Source organism: Crocuta crocuta, unplaced genomic scaffold (genome assembly GCF_008692635.1).
Source record: "Crocuta crocuta isolate KB4526 unplaced genomic scaffold, BGI_CrCroc_1.0 scaffold3, whole genome shotgun sequence".
In the NCBI taxonomy this organism is placed as follows: Eukaryota; Metazoa; Chordata; class Mammalia; order Carnivora; family Hyaenidae; genus Crocuta; species Crocuta crocuta.
The window spans coordinates 3662376-3676116 of record NW_027529934.1 but is presented as its reverse complement, the minus strand read 5'-3'; the positions used below and the strand labels follow the sequence as shown (position 1 = coordinate 3676116).

The 13741-nt window shown below is 43.6% G+C and overlaps 1 long non-coding RNA gene across 1 annotated transcript in view; it reads right to left on the bottom strand.

Annotated features, from left to right (window-relative positions):
- Window positions 1-9090, bottom strand: part of LOC144230787 (uncharacterized) — a 35719-nt gene extending 26629 nt beyond the window's left edge. Inside the window, exon 1 of the long non-coding RNA XR_013334868.1 lies at window positions 9027-9090. This is a non-coding gene — a long non-coding RNA (uncharacterized LOC144230787). The remainder of the gene's footprint in view (window positions 1-9026) is intronic.
- Between the last annotated feature and the right edge of the window lie 4651 nt (window positions 9091-13741).

Sequence of the window (13741 nt, the reverse complement as noted above, 5' to 3'; positions counted from 1 at the left end):
CTCTTAAAATCCAAGTCAGACCCCATCTCTCCCTCTGTTCAATATCTTTCCACTGTACCTTATGTCAGAGTAAAATACAAAGTTCAGAACCTCCCACTAGGCCCTACCCAACCAGCAGTCATAACTTGTGAGACTTCCTCTATTCCAGCTCCTCCCACTCACTTCACTCTGGACTTACTGGCCTTCTTGGGGTTCTTGGCATCCTCCTGTCTCGGGGCTTTTATATTTGCTATGCCCTCCATCTACAAGGCTCCTTCCCCAGACAGCTAGGAGCTAACTCTGACCTCCTTTGCATCTCTCTCTGCACCTTCTCAGAGAGGCCTTCTTGAGGGCTTTATTTAAAGCTGACACCTCCAAACTGAAACCCCCTTCCACTTTCAGTCTCCTCTCCCTACCTAGTTTCGCTATAGGTATATAGCTATACCTATGTTCGTTATAACATTCAAACTATCTAGCACACTATATATTCTACTGATCAGCTTGTTTATTTCCTGTCTTCAGTAGAATGTGTCCTGTCTTCATTAGGACTAGGATTTTTGTCTGTTTCATCTGCAGTGCCAAAACAGTGCCTGGCACATAGTAGGTGCTTGAAAAATGTCTGCTAAACAGATGATCACTCCCTGTAGAAAGGAGCCTATGAGATGATGTCACTTGTGCTGATAAAAACAATCACACTAGTGACAGCCAAGTTACTGGCTACCAGGCACTGTGGCAAGCATTTCACATGGATGAATCAGATCACAGTGGCTCTTCCCAGTAGGGTCCTCAAGGGAACTCAAGGACAAACAAAACTCAAAATGTAGGGTGGAAATTGCTAATTTCTGATTATGGTGCCCAGTGGCTCAGGGCAAAAAGAGGAAACTGTTTACTCTCAAAACTGACATCACCACAAGAACTTTGATAAAATGGAATTTGAGCCCATAACCCTCCAGCTCTGAAAGTTCCTGACCCATAGTAAGTACACAGTCAGAATCTGCTAATTATTTTTTGTTTACAAAAAAAAAAATCTAATGTCCCCTGACAATATGGTAGGAGATGATACAAGTCAGAAATATAGGACTTCTGCTCAACAACCCACGTTTGTCGAAGGCCTCCAAATCCTACCCATCTCCTTAGGATAGAGTCCCCAGTGTCACAGGTTAGTTAGCTCTATTATTGTGACTTATAATAAGAAATATATATTTGGTCCTTGGCTCTATTTCCAGCACTAAGCTTTTCCTAAGACAGAAGATAAACATGTCTCTTGTTATGTTAGTGAGGTGACATTTGGAAAGCACCTAAGGATTGGGGCCGGTTTTCAGGAGACCCAACCACGTGACCAGAGGGTTGGAAAGTTCAGTCCCACCTCCAACTTCCAGGGAGGGAAAGGAGCTGGAGGTTGAATCAATCACCAAAGGATGGTGATTTACTCAACTGTGCCTATGTAATGAAGCTTCCATAAAATCTCAAAGGGACATGGGCACCTGCATGGCTCAGCTGGTTAAGGATCCAACTCTTGATTTCAGGTCATGGTCTCACAGTTCATAGGTTCCAGCCCTGAATCAGGCTCTGCTTGCTCTCTCTTAAAATAAGTAATAAAATGGAGTTTAAAAAAAAAAAAAAGAATCCTTATTAAAAAAACAAAAACAAAAACAAACCTCAAAGGGCAGGGGTGGGAGAACTCCCAAGTTGGTAAACACGTGATAGGTGATGCGGGGAAAATGGCATGTCAGGGAGCGTGGATGCTCTATACCCTTCCCGGACACATTGCCCCGTGCATCTCTTCCATCCGGATGTGACTCTGTGTCCTTTATCATATCCCTTTATAATAAACTGATAAATGTAAGTGAATATCTCCCTGAGTTCTGTGAGCCACTCTGACAAATTAATCAAATCCAGAGGGGAAGGAGGTCATGGGAGCCTCTGATTTACAGTGGTTGCTCAGAAGCACAAGCAAGAAGCTGGACTTGTGTTTGTCAGCTTAAGTCTTGTGGGACTGCACCCTTAGCCTGTGGAATCCAATGTTGTCTCCTTGTAAGTTGTGCCAGTATTGCGTTTAATTGTGGGACGCCATGCTGGTGTCCAAGGATTGCTTGGTAGGATGGGGAAACAGCCCCCACACACACATTGGAATTGGTGACCGGGACCCTTTTCAGTAACTAAGAGTATAAATGAGAAGTAGAGCAGGAAAAGGGGGCCAGGATGAGAGAGGATGGGGGCACCAGTAAGGTGGTCTGGAAGATCTCCTCTCCTCAAAGATTCACAGATGAGGGTGTTGGGGGAGGGGAGAATCAAGTGAGAGAGTCTTGTAGGGTGGGACAGGTATGCCAGAAGTCTCTCCTTTCTGACTCTCCCCGTGGGTCTCATCTGGGAAAATGTTTTCTGAAGCAACACAAACTGGCCCGTGACACTCCACTCACCAGCCTGACTGTCCCCAAGGGGCAAGAAAAGGGAATTCCCCCTTTGAGGCCACACTGCGAGTGGGGACCTTCTTCTGTTTGCAGTTGTAATCTCAGGAGTCACTCAAGTCAATAAACAAACAAGTGAAAAGATTCAGCGAGGTGTAAAAATAGATTTGCACAGGGCAGACAACTGCGCATTCCATTTATTTACCTCTTCTAACAAACCGATACCTGGGGTGACATTTATTAATAAACGGCATTACCAGGTGCCTGATATGTGGCTCACAGAAATTAATTACCCAGCCCATGGTAAAACCATAACAAGCCTGCAGCGCTGTAACATTTGTGCTAATTGGAAATGAGATAAGTACTGTGGGTGCAATTTGCATTCAATGCAGTGTATTAATTATCTTCAGTTCTCTTCATGATAAATATACCTGACTGAACCGCTCTCCTAATTTACTGGGTAATAGAGTCGTAAGTGGGCTCCCTTAGGTAACCAAGGGAAGGCACTGAGTTGTGGGCAAGATGGATACCCTCCGCTTCTCCGAGTACTTCAGCAAGATTAGCTTGTTCGCTGTGAGCTAACTTGCATCATTCGTAGGAACATGAAGTCAACTTGTTAGATTCACCCAGACGCCCAGCCTTAGGCCCTAATCCTTCTCTCTTCCACTAGAGAGGCCAACTGTTCTAGAAGCTCAGAGAGTGATCGAAAACATGATGTTAGAAGGGATATATTTTAATCCACCTAACAACTCTCCTGTACACTGAATATTATTAACTCTGCAAGGAAGGGCCTTTTGCTAGTCACTGCTCCCATACTAATTCAAAATTGTTTGCCTTTGGTTCTGAAGGGACATGAATTGAGATGTGTCAGGAAAACAAGCTTTAAAGATGTGGGGCAGTTGCCGCAGATTAATGCTTGGGGATGACGGTGTGGAGAAAGGGATGTACAGTGAAGTCCCTTAATACCAACCAACAAGGAAGGTCTGCCTTTCAAGAGGGAAGGATGGGAAAGACACATCCAGCTGTCAGGAACTGGACCTCCCCAACCATCCATGGCTGACACATCTGCAAAGCCTCTGTGGCCTTCTCATGTTGAGCAGCGTGTAATGAGGGAGAGGTGACAGTTGATAATAACAATAACACTTTTTGAGAATTGAGAGCTTACCGTGTGTCAGGCACCAGGCTCAGAACTTAACTTACAACATTTAAATTCATGTTCTTTAGAAACTCCTCTTACTCTGTCTAAAGAAACCCATCCCGTCCTACCTCTCACTCCCCACCACACACACAGTAACTCTCCATGACAGCCCCTGTTTGCTTCCTGTAAGGCACTATCCCAAAGTACAATCAGGTTGGTCACGTGTTTACCTGCCTCCTCCCTGATTAGCGTACAGGCTCCTGAGGGTAAAGCCCCAGCCTGTCTTCTTCACCCCTACTTTGTCACCAGCACAGTGGTCACTCAGTAAATACCTGTGGAATGAATGCAAACTTGACATAATAGTCCCCTAACCTAAGCAGACCCAAACTCAATTATGACCCAGTCTAAGCAGTGCATAACACATGTTCTCAAATTCATAAATTTATCAGGGTGTCCCAGCCCCATCCACAGCACTCAAAGAGGCCAGGAAGCCTGTGTGATAAGGGCCATTAGCACCCAGAGTGCCTGCTGTGAGATCCACTTGCTGGAAGGAAGGTTCCAACCCCATTCCAAGTTTTCTCATAGTCCATGGGAAGAGGAAAATGCAGCTGTGAATATCCATGACATGAAACAAACCAGTAGCCCAAGGGAAGCAATGGCACTTCTGATGCTCACACTGAAAAGATATTTCTTCTGAGGACAGAGAAGATGCTGCTCACTGTTTCATCACACTCTGGTAGTCAGGAAACTGCTGCCCAATTAGAAAATGGCACCCTTCAGGCCAATGTGGGCCATAAAGGCACGGGCATGGCAACAAGAGTCTCGCTGGACTTCAGCTCAGCCCCCCTCAGGCAGGAGCCTCTCTACAGGGTACAGCCTGCAGAATGCCTTTGGCGGCCCTGCTGAGGAGATGCCAGTGCCGATCTCCTCCCAAAGCTTCTCAGTGCCATCTGGTATGTTAATGACACATAAATGAATGAATGAATGAATGAATAAGGAAAAAAAGTGTAATCTGATAAAACCATCCCTATTGGGGCCTTTGGGATGTGATCCTGGTCTCCCCAGCCCTCAATCCCCTGGTAGATGTTATCATATTTAGGCCGACTCTGCTAGGCTACGCCTCAGTATGACAGTAATTGCTAGGTTTCTCCTAAGAGAGGAGTGGCAGATTTTTATATTAGCTAAATGAGCATACTCTCCAGTCTGGTTAAAAAGAACTGAACTCTTGCAGTCCCTATCAAAATAACACCAGCATTTTGCATGGAACTAGATCAAACAATTCTAAAATGTGTATGGAATGAGAAAAGACCCTGAATAGCCATGGTAATGTTGAAAAAGAAAACCAAAGCAGGAGGCATCACAATTCCAGGTTTAAAGGTGTATTACAAAGCTGTTATCATCAAGACAGTATGGTACTGGCACAAAAACCGACACATAGATCAATGGAACAGAAAGAGATATGGACCCACAAACGTATGGCCAACAAATCTTCGAGAAAGTGGGAAAGACTATCCAATGGAATAAAGACAGTCTCTTCAGCAAATGATGCTGGGAAAACTGGACAGCAACATGCAGAAGAAGGAACCTGGACCACTTTCTTACAACATAAACACACTCACACACACAAAACCTTAAAATGGATGAAAGGCCTAAATGTGAGACAGGAAGCCATCAAAATCCTGGAGGAGAAAACAGGCAACAACCTCTTTGACCTCGGCTGCAGCAACTTCTTACTTGACATGTCTCCAGAGGGAAAGGAAACAAAAGCAAAAGTGAACTAGTGGGACCTCATCAAGATAAAAAGTATCTGCACAGCAAAGGAAACAATCAGCAAAACTAAAATGCAACAGATGGAATGGGAGAAGATATTTGCCAATGGCATATCAGATAAAGGATTAGTATCCAAACTCTATAAAGAACTTATCAAACTCAATCCCCAAAAACAAATAATGCAGTGAAGAAATGGGCAGAAGACATAAATAAATACTTTTCCAAAGAAGACATCCACATCCAGATGACTAATAGACACATGAAAAAAGATGCTCAACATCACTCATCATCAGAGAAATACAAATCAAAACCACACCTGTCAGAATGGCTAAAATGAACAACTCAGGAAACAACAGATGTTGGTGAAGAGGCAGAGAAAAAGGAACACTTTTGTACTGCTGGTGGGAATGCAAACTGGTGCAGCCACTCTGCAAAACAGTATGAAGGTTCCTCAAAAAATTAAAAATAGAACTACCCTACTGCCCAGGAATTGCACTACTAGGTATTTATCCAAAGGATACAAAAATGCTGATTTAAAAGGGCACATGCACCCCAAGGTTTATAGCAGTGCTATTGACAATAGTCAAATTATGGATAGAGCCCAAATGTCCATCACCTGATGGATGGATAAAGAAGACGTGGTATATACATACAATGGAATATCACATGGCAATCAAAAAGAATGAAATCTTGCCATTTGCAGCAACATGGATGGGACTAGAGCGTATTATGCTAAACCAAATAAGTCAGTCAGAGAAAGACACATATCATATGATTTCACTCAAATGTGGAATTTAAGAAACAAAACAGATGAACATAGGGGAAGGGAAGCAAAAATAATATAAATACAGAGGGAGACAAACCATAAGAGACTCTTAAATACAAAGAACGAACTGAGGGCTGCTGGTGGGGTGTTGGGTGGGGGGAAGGGTTAGATGGGTGATGGGCATTAAGGAGGGCACTTGTTGGGATGAGCACTGGGTGTCATATGTAAGAAATGAATCACTGAATTCTACTCCTGAAATCATTACTATCCTATATGTTAACTAACTTGAATTAAAAAAAAAAAAAGAACTGAATTTTTATATGCCACTTCTTTCCTGTTACAGACTGAATGTTTGTGTCACCCCCAAATTCATATTTTAAAGCCCTAACCCCCCACATGACTGTATTTGGAGGAAGAGTCATCATGCAGGCAATTAAGGTTAAATGCAGCCATAAGGGCAGGTCCATGATCTGATAGGATTGTTGTCCTTATAAGAAGACATCTCTCTCCACCATGTAAGCACAGAGTGAAGATGGAGGTCAGTCTACAAACCAAAAGAAAAGGCCTCAGAATAAAACCTACCTTGCGCCAGCACCTTGATCTTGGACTACCAGCCTCTAGAAACATGAGAAATAACTGTCTGTTATTTAAGCCACTCAGTCTACAGTATATTGTTATGGCAGCCCAAGCTAAGACACTGCCCTTAATGTCAAGGCTATATAGCTGCCCTGGGAATTGGGCAACAACAAAAGGAGAGCGCCACGGGATGGGGAAGACTGGGGCTAGAGAGAGAAGAGGAATGAGTCACAGAGGGCCTTCTTCAGAGAGTTATGCCCATTATTTAAATTTATACACACCGTGAGCTACTCATATTGCAATAGAATATATTCTCAGCCCCATCGCCAGATTGGTCCTCCAGAAACAATCAGATCTTACACTTCTTTGCTCAAAGCTTGCCAATGGCTCCATCTCCCACAGGATAAATTCCCAGGTGCACACCAGGTCCTACAATGCCCCCCTGACCTGACCTAGGGGTCCTCTCTGACCTAACCCCCCAGGATCCTTCCCTTGGTTCACTCTGCTCCCAGCCATGCTAACTTCCTGCAGCTTCTCAGACATCACCATGCACAAATCTAGCCCAGGGCCTTTGCATTTGCTGCTTCTTATAACCAAAGGCTCTTTTTTCACTTCTTTTCTGTCTACTCCAATGTCATATGATTGGTGAGGACTTCCCTAATCATTGCATAAAAAGTAACAACCCATCACCCCCACCCCCACACTACATGCCTTACCTACCTTATCCTGCTTCATTTTCCCCAGAGTGATTCGTAGAATCATTATGTGCTTATTAATTTGACATACTATTTGCTTATTAATTTGTTAATTGCCACTCTCTCCTTAAAACAAAAGCTTCACACAGACAGGAAATTGTTTATTCTCTCCTATATTCCAAGCAGTTTCAACAGTGCCTGGCATGTAACAGACCCCCAATAAGGATTTCTTAAGTGAATGAAAGACATAAACAATTATGAGGTAGCAGGTAATAACAACCACATTTTTTAAGTGATTAAGCTTTTAATAAACATTCTATGTATATATGCTGGGAATGAAACTAAACACTTTACATACCAGGAAAAGTGGTTTAAACCATTATCTCGTTTAGTCCTTACAATAACCATTTGGAGTAGGTGTTATTATTCCCATTTTACTGATAAGAAAACTAAAATCCCCTGAGTAAGTCATCTGCACAACTTACAGGTACGCGGGGAGTGCAGTTAGTCAGGATTTGAATACAGGTCTGCCTGACATCAAAGCGCATGCTCTTAACCATTCTCCACGTGTAGCGATAGAATCCGGAAAGTATAGAGAAATCAGATATCTGTAAATTAAATCTCAGCTGAAATGCACCAGGAGTATTTACTATTCAGAGGGAACTTGCAGTGAATTCCAAGTTGTATATTTCTTATTAAAAATTTTTTAAGTGTTTATTTTTGAGAGAGGGATAGAAGGGGGGAGGGGCAGAGAGAGACTGAGAATCTGAAGCAGGCTCCCACCTGTCAGCACAAAGCCCAATGCAGGATGGGGTTCAAACCCACAAACTGTGAGATCTTGACCTGAGATGAAGTCAGACACAACCAAGCCACCCAAGTACCCCCCAAGTTGCATATTTGACAAAACAGATAATTCCTTTTATTAAATAGCCCTTTAATGTATCTATTTTTACTAAATATACCAGCTGTATCTTAAACCAGGACAGATCTCTGATTCAAGAAAACATTTTTTATTCGGCTTTACAATGTAACATGTGGCATTTTTGCCAAGAGACTGACCATCCTACTCAGGTGTTTCCCAAGCTAGTACTGAAATGGATTTGTGTCCCTCAACCCACATAAATGGAAAGAGAGGGAAAGGAGTCAACCATCACAAGTTTGCCAAAAAGCCCACTGGGGATTAAACTTTTTGCAAAAAGATGCAGAAAGAACTCACATGGTGTTGCAAGGATTAAAAAGAGGATTTTTTTTTGTTACTGTTGTTGGGAAATTATCATCATTATGCTCCTTTAAATATAAGCACAAAATCAAGTTTTCCCCAGGCACCTTACCATTCTAACACTTCATTTAAAATCATTGTGATTGAAAGCACAGAATAGCATAAGGACATACTGACTTCATTCATATTCCTGGTTAAATTGCTGGGCTCAAATAGCAATTATGTACACTACATTTTTAAGATATGTATGCTTGTCCCCATTTTCAAATGAGGAAACATGTCATTCGGGGTCAGGTGAGTGGACTGAGCACGGGGAGGGGTTCAAGCCATTCTATCCAAATCCAGGCTGAATTCAAGTAGCACTCAGAATTGAGTCTTTTAAAAATTGCTCCTATTCTACAGTGCACATTTCATGCTATCCAAAAAAAAAAAAAAAACAAAACTGCTGAACCGAATGCCATATTATTCTGCTTACCTCATTTGGGACAATTCATATGGCAGAAACATCATTCAATGGGCCTATATTCTCCCAAAGTATATTCCATTGCTGTTAATGGAGGAAACTTGGAGCAGGAAAAGTCCCTGTGGTAAAACAACAACAACAACAACAAAAAACTAGTGAAAATAAAATAAGTATGACTTAAGCAAGTGTCTTTATAGCAACATTTCTCTAAGCTTTTAATATGCTAATCAGCATCTTAAGTCAGGGACATAGTTACAGTGCTTCTCTAATGTGTTTGGCAATAAGACCCTCATTTCAACAAGAACCTAAGGATTCCTGTTCCCTATTCAAGGACTGTATACATTTTTCTGCACAAAGAGATGGGGGAAAAAATTCCATGTTCACGGGTTGGAAGAACATGTTAAAATGTCGGTAGTACCCAAAGCAATCTACACGTTTAATACGATGCCTATCAAAATACCACCAGCATTTTTCACCAAACTAAACTAAACAATACTAAAATTTGTATGGAATTGCAAAAGGCCTGAAATAGCCAAAGCAATCTTGAAAAAGAAAAGTAAAGCTGGAGGCATTATGATTCCGGATTTCAAGCTATATTACAAAACTCTGGTCATCAAGACAATGTGCTCCTGGCACAAAACAGACACATAGACCAATGGAACAGAATAGAAAACCCAGAAATGGACACACTAACATATGGCCAAATCATCTTCGACAAAGCAGGAAAGAATATCCAGTGGAAAAAAGATAGTCTCTTCAACAAATGATGTTAGAAAAACTGGACAGCAACATGCAGAAAAATGTAACTGGACCACTTTCTTACACCGCCCCCCCCCAACATACACCTCCAAATGGATGAAAGACCTAACTGTGAGACAGGAAACCACCAAAATCCTAGAGGAGAACACAGGCAACAACCTCTCTGACCTTGGCTGCAACAACTTCTTACTAGGCACGTCACTGAAGGCAAGGGAAACAAGAGCAAACATGAACTATTGGGACCTCAGCAAGATAAAAATCTCTGCCCAGCGAAGGAAGCAATCAGCAAAACTAAAAGGTAACTGACAGAACAGGAGAAGATATTTGCAAATGACACATCAGATAAAGGGTTAGTAGCCAAAATCTATAAAGAACTTATCGAACTCAGACTGTCAGCCTCCAGAATAAACGTCTGTTGTTGTAGGGCACCCAGTCTACGTTACTTTGTTAAGGCAGTCCTGGGAAAGTAATACAGGAGGGTGAGGCGTGGGGATACCTGGCTACAAAATGCAGACCAGATACCAACACAACACGTGGCAAGGATGGAAGCAGGTGGGCAGGAGTGTTCAAAAGGGATTACAGACAACAAAGAAGCAGGGCTTCAGAGGCACCTGAGTGTCTCTGTGGGTTGAACGTCTGACTTCGGCTCAGGTCATGATCTCACAGCTCGTGGGTTCGAGCCCTATGTTGGGCTCTCTGCTGTTAGCACAGAGCCTGCTTCAGATCCTCTGTCTCCCTCTCTCTCTGCACCTCCCCAGCTCTCTCTCTCTCAGTAATAAAAAAGAAACATTAAAAAAAGAAGCAGGGCTTGAGAGGAGGAGAGCTCTCTGGTGGCTGGGGTGGTCAGAGATGGGTTCCAAGAGGAGGAGTTAGTGGGGTGGAGTAAATACATAGATCTCCTGGATTATGGGGGAAGTTCACTCACACACACACACACACACACACACACACACACACCTGCCTTGAAGACATCATGTAAACCCAATAATCTCCCGTAGACACCGCAACTGAGTTTTAGGAACTATATACAATTTCCATTTTCGTGAGCTTTGAATTTCTAGGCCAGCTTGCATGTCATGAAAAGAATAGCTAAACGAGAACACCTAAACAATTAATAATTCTAGATCAAACCAGTCATACAGCCATCCCATTTCAATAGGAAGACCCAGAATAGGAAAAATGACTCTGAAACTTTAAAGTAAAAAACCTCCATCGAATAAAATAGCAGGGAAGGTTTCCATGGGGGGAAGGGACAGGAATCATGAGAACCTTAACTTTTAGCATGAAATGCATCTGTTAAATAGACCTACTAATGGTGTTATTGTAGCTAAAAACAGCGACTTGAAAATGTTGTGCACATTATTACTGTCATTATCCACCAACTGTAAGAATGCTATGTTAAAACTAACTCAAAACACCTCGAGAAAGGTAATTGCTACTAATGGATCTGAAGTGTGCAAAATTGGACATCATTACCCTGTCCTCACACGGTGGGGCTGGGGAAGTTAGTAGGCTCGCTCATCTTACTATCAGGACCGAGGTTTGCGGAAAGGGCTGGGCTCGCTTGCACTGTGCAGCGTGAGGGCAATTCCTCACTGTGGAACGGTATGGGTAAGGGTTCACAGGGCAAAGCCAAGGGCAGGAGACCCTCCAAACTTTCCCAAATGGTGGGGGAGGGGACTGGAGATACAAGAGAATCTTCCTGCTCTGAAGCTCTTCCAGGTGCCAATTTGTCAGACCAACTGCCACCAGAACAAGTTAAGTATCACCAAGCCTGAGATTTAGGGGAATAACCCAGAATCGAGGGTGGTAAAAGCCAACCGGGTCATCATGAGGCACGGACACCCCTGAGAAGAGCTGCCCAGGGGGCCATCTCCCAGCCTCCCTGGGTGTGTAGAGTCACACTGGTCCCCCTGAGGTTTCCCTACTCTCCCCAACTGCAATGACTACTTTTACTCTATGTTCCCCATCTCCTCACCTCACATGTCTCCCAAATATCTCTTCTCCGGTGCTGGTAATAATACTTAAAAAAAAAAAATCCATATTGTCCTTAAATGGTTCCCGAACTTTCAAAACAAATGATCCCAAATAGCACATGTGCCTTTCCATGGCAGCTCCCCTCTTCTGCACAGTTCCCCCAGCATACCTCCAACCCCACGCCCATCAGAAAAAAAAAATCCAAGAGTATAGACTTTGACCAGCAATTTCAACCTCTTTTCTCACTACTGACAACCTCACTGGAATTTCCCTCCTTCTGGCCAAAGCGCAGGAGTACAAATGAAAGGCCAAATGCCCGGAAACCGCATAAGTAATCTCTGACCAAGAGAGAGCTGCCTAAGTTCTAAATTTAGGAGGCGGGGGGTGGGGGGCAGGGGGAGTCCTTCATCCAGGTAAGAAACTGGTTCCCACCCTCAGTGGCCCTGGCTGAGCAAGACTCCCGAGGCCCTCGCAGGCCTGTGACCCGGAAGCTGGGGAGGACCGCCTTCGCCCCCAGTGGAATCACTGAGACAGAAGGAGAAGCAGGGCCTGGATGGTCTTTGGTTCTCCTCGGGAGCCTCCACCTTGACAAAGAACACAGGGGTTTTGCTCGGGACACACGAATCAGGGCAGGACAAAATCCTGGTGGGGAAAGCAATGTGGCAAAACATTCTGACCTTGCAAACGATCTTCTCAGAGTACACACCCCAATACAGATAATTTCAATTATTCATTTTATCATTCATGCCATTTATTTGTTTGTTTATTCAAAAATTACTTATTTAGGGGCACCTTAGTGGCTTAGTCCGTGAAGCTGTTGACTCTTTGTTTCAGCTCTGGTAATGATCTTCTGTTTCATGGGTTACGGCTGCATTGGGCTCTGTGCTGGCAGCAGGAAGCCTGCTTGGGATTCTCTCTCCCTCTCTCTCTTTGCTCCTCCCCTGCTTATTCTCTCTCTCTCTCTCTCTCAAAATAAATAAATAAACTTTTAAAAAAAGAATTACTTATTTAGCACTTATTAACAGCATTCGTTTTCTAATCGTACCTGCCAACAAAAGTGATACAAATGCCTGATGAATAACTGAAAACCCACAGTGAATACAGAACTTCTAATCTGATGTGCGAAGGCAGATAATAAACATATAAATATATAGGCCAGGTCTTGATCATTTTTCTTATTAAGAAAAATTCAGGGGCACCTGGGTTGCTCAGTCAGTTAAGCATCTGACTTGGGCTCAGGTCATGATCTCACAGTCCGTGGGTTCAAGCCCCATATTGAGCTCTGTGCTGACAGCTCAGAGCCTGGAGGCTTCTTCAGATTCTGTGTCTCCCTCTCTCTTTACCCCTCCCCCGCTCACACTCTGTCTCTGTCTCTCTCAAAATAAAATAAAGACATAAAAAATTAAAACAAGAAAAATTCAGTAGGAAGGGATTGATAAGGTGAAGTGCTCTTTTACACAGGTGCTCAGGACATGTGAAAAGAATGGAAAGGGAAGGAAAGGGAAAGAAAGGGAATATCTCAGGGACAGCCTTCCGGGCAGCAGGAGGAGTAAGACCTGGAGCAGGGAGGGGCGCCTGGGTGGCTCAGTGGGTCAAGCCTCCAACTTTGGCTCAGGTCATGATCTCATGGTGCTGAGTTTGAGTCCACTGTCAGCTCAGAGCCTGCTTTGGATTTTTTGTCTCCCTCTCCCTCTCTGCCCCTGTCCTGCTCATTCTCATTCTCATTCTTATTCTCTCTTTCTCTCCCTCCCTCTCCCTCCCTCCCTCTCTCTCTCTTCCTCCCTCCCTCTCTCTCTCTTCCTCCCTCCCTCTCTCTCTCTCTCTCTCTCTTCGTCCCTCCCTCTCTCTCTGTCTCTCTCTTCTCNTGCCCCTGTCCTGCTCATTCTCATTCTCATTCTTATTCTCTCTTTCTCTCCCTCCCTCTCCCTCCCTCCCTCTCTCTCTCTTCCTCCCTCCCTCTCTCTCTCTTCCTCCCTCCCTCTCTCTCTCTG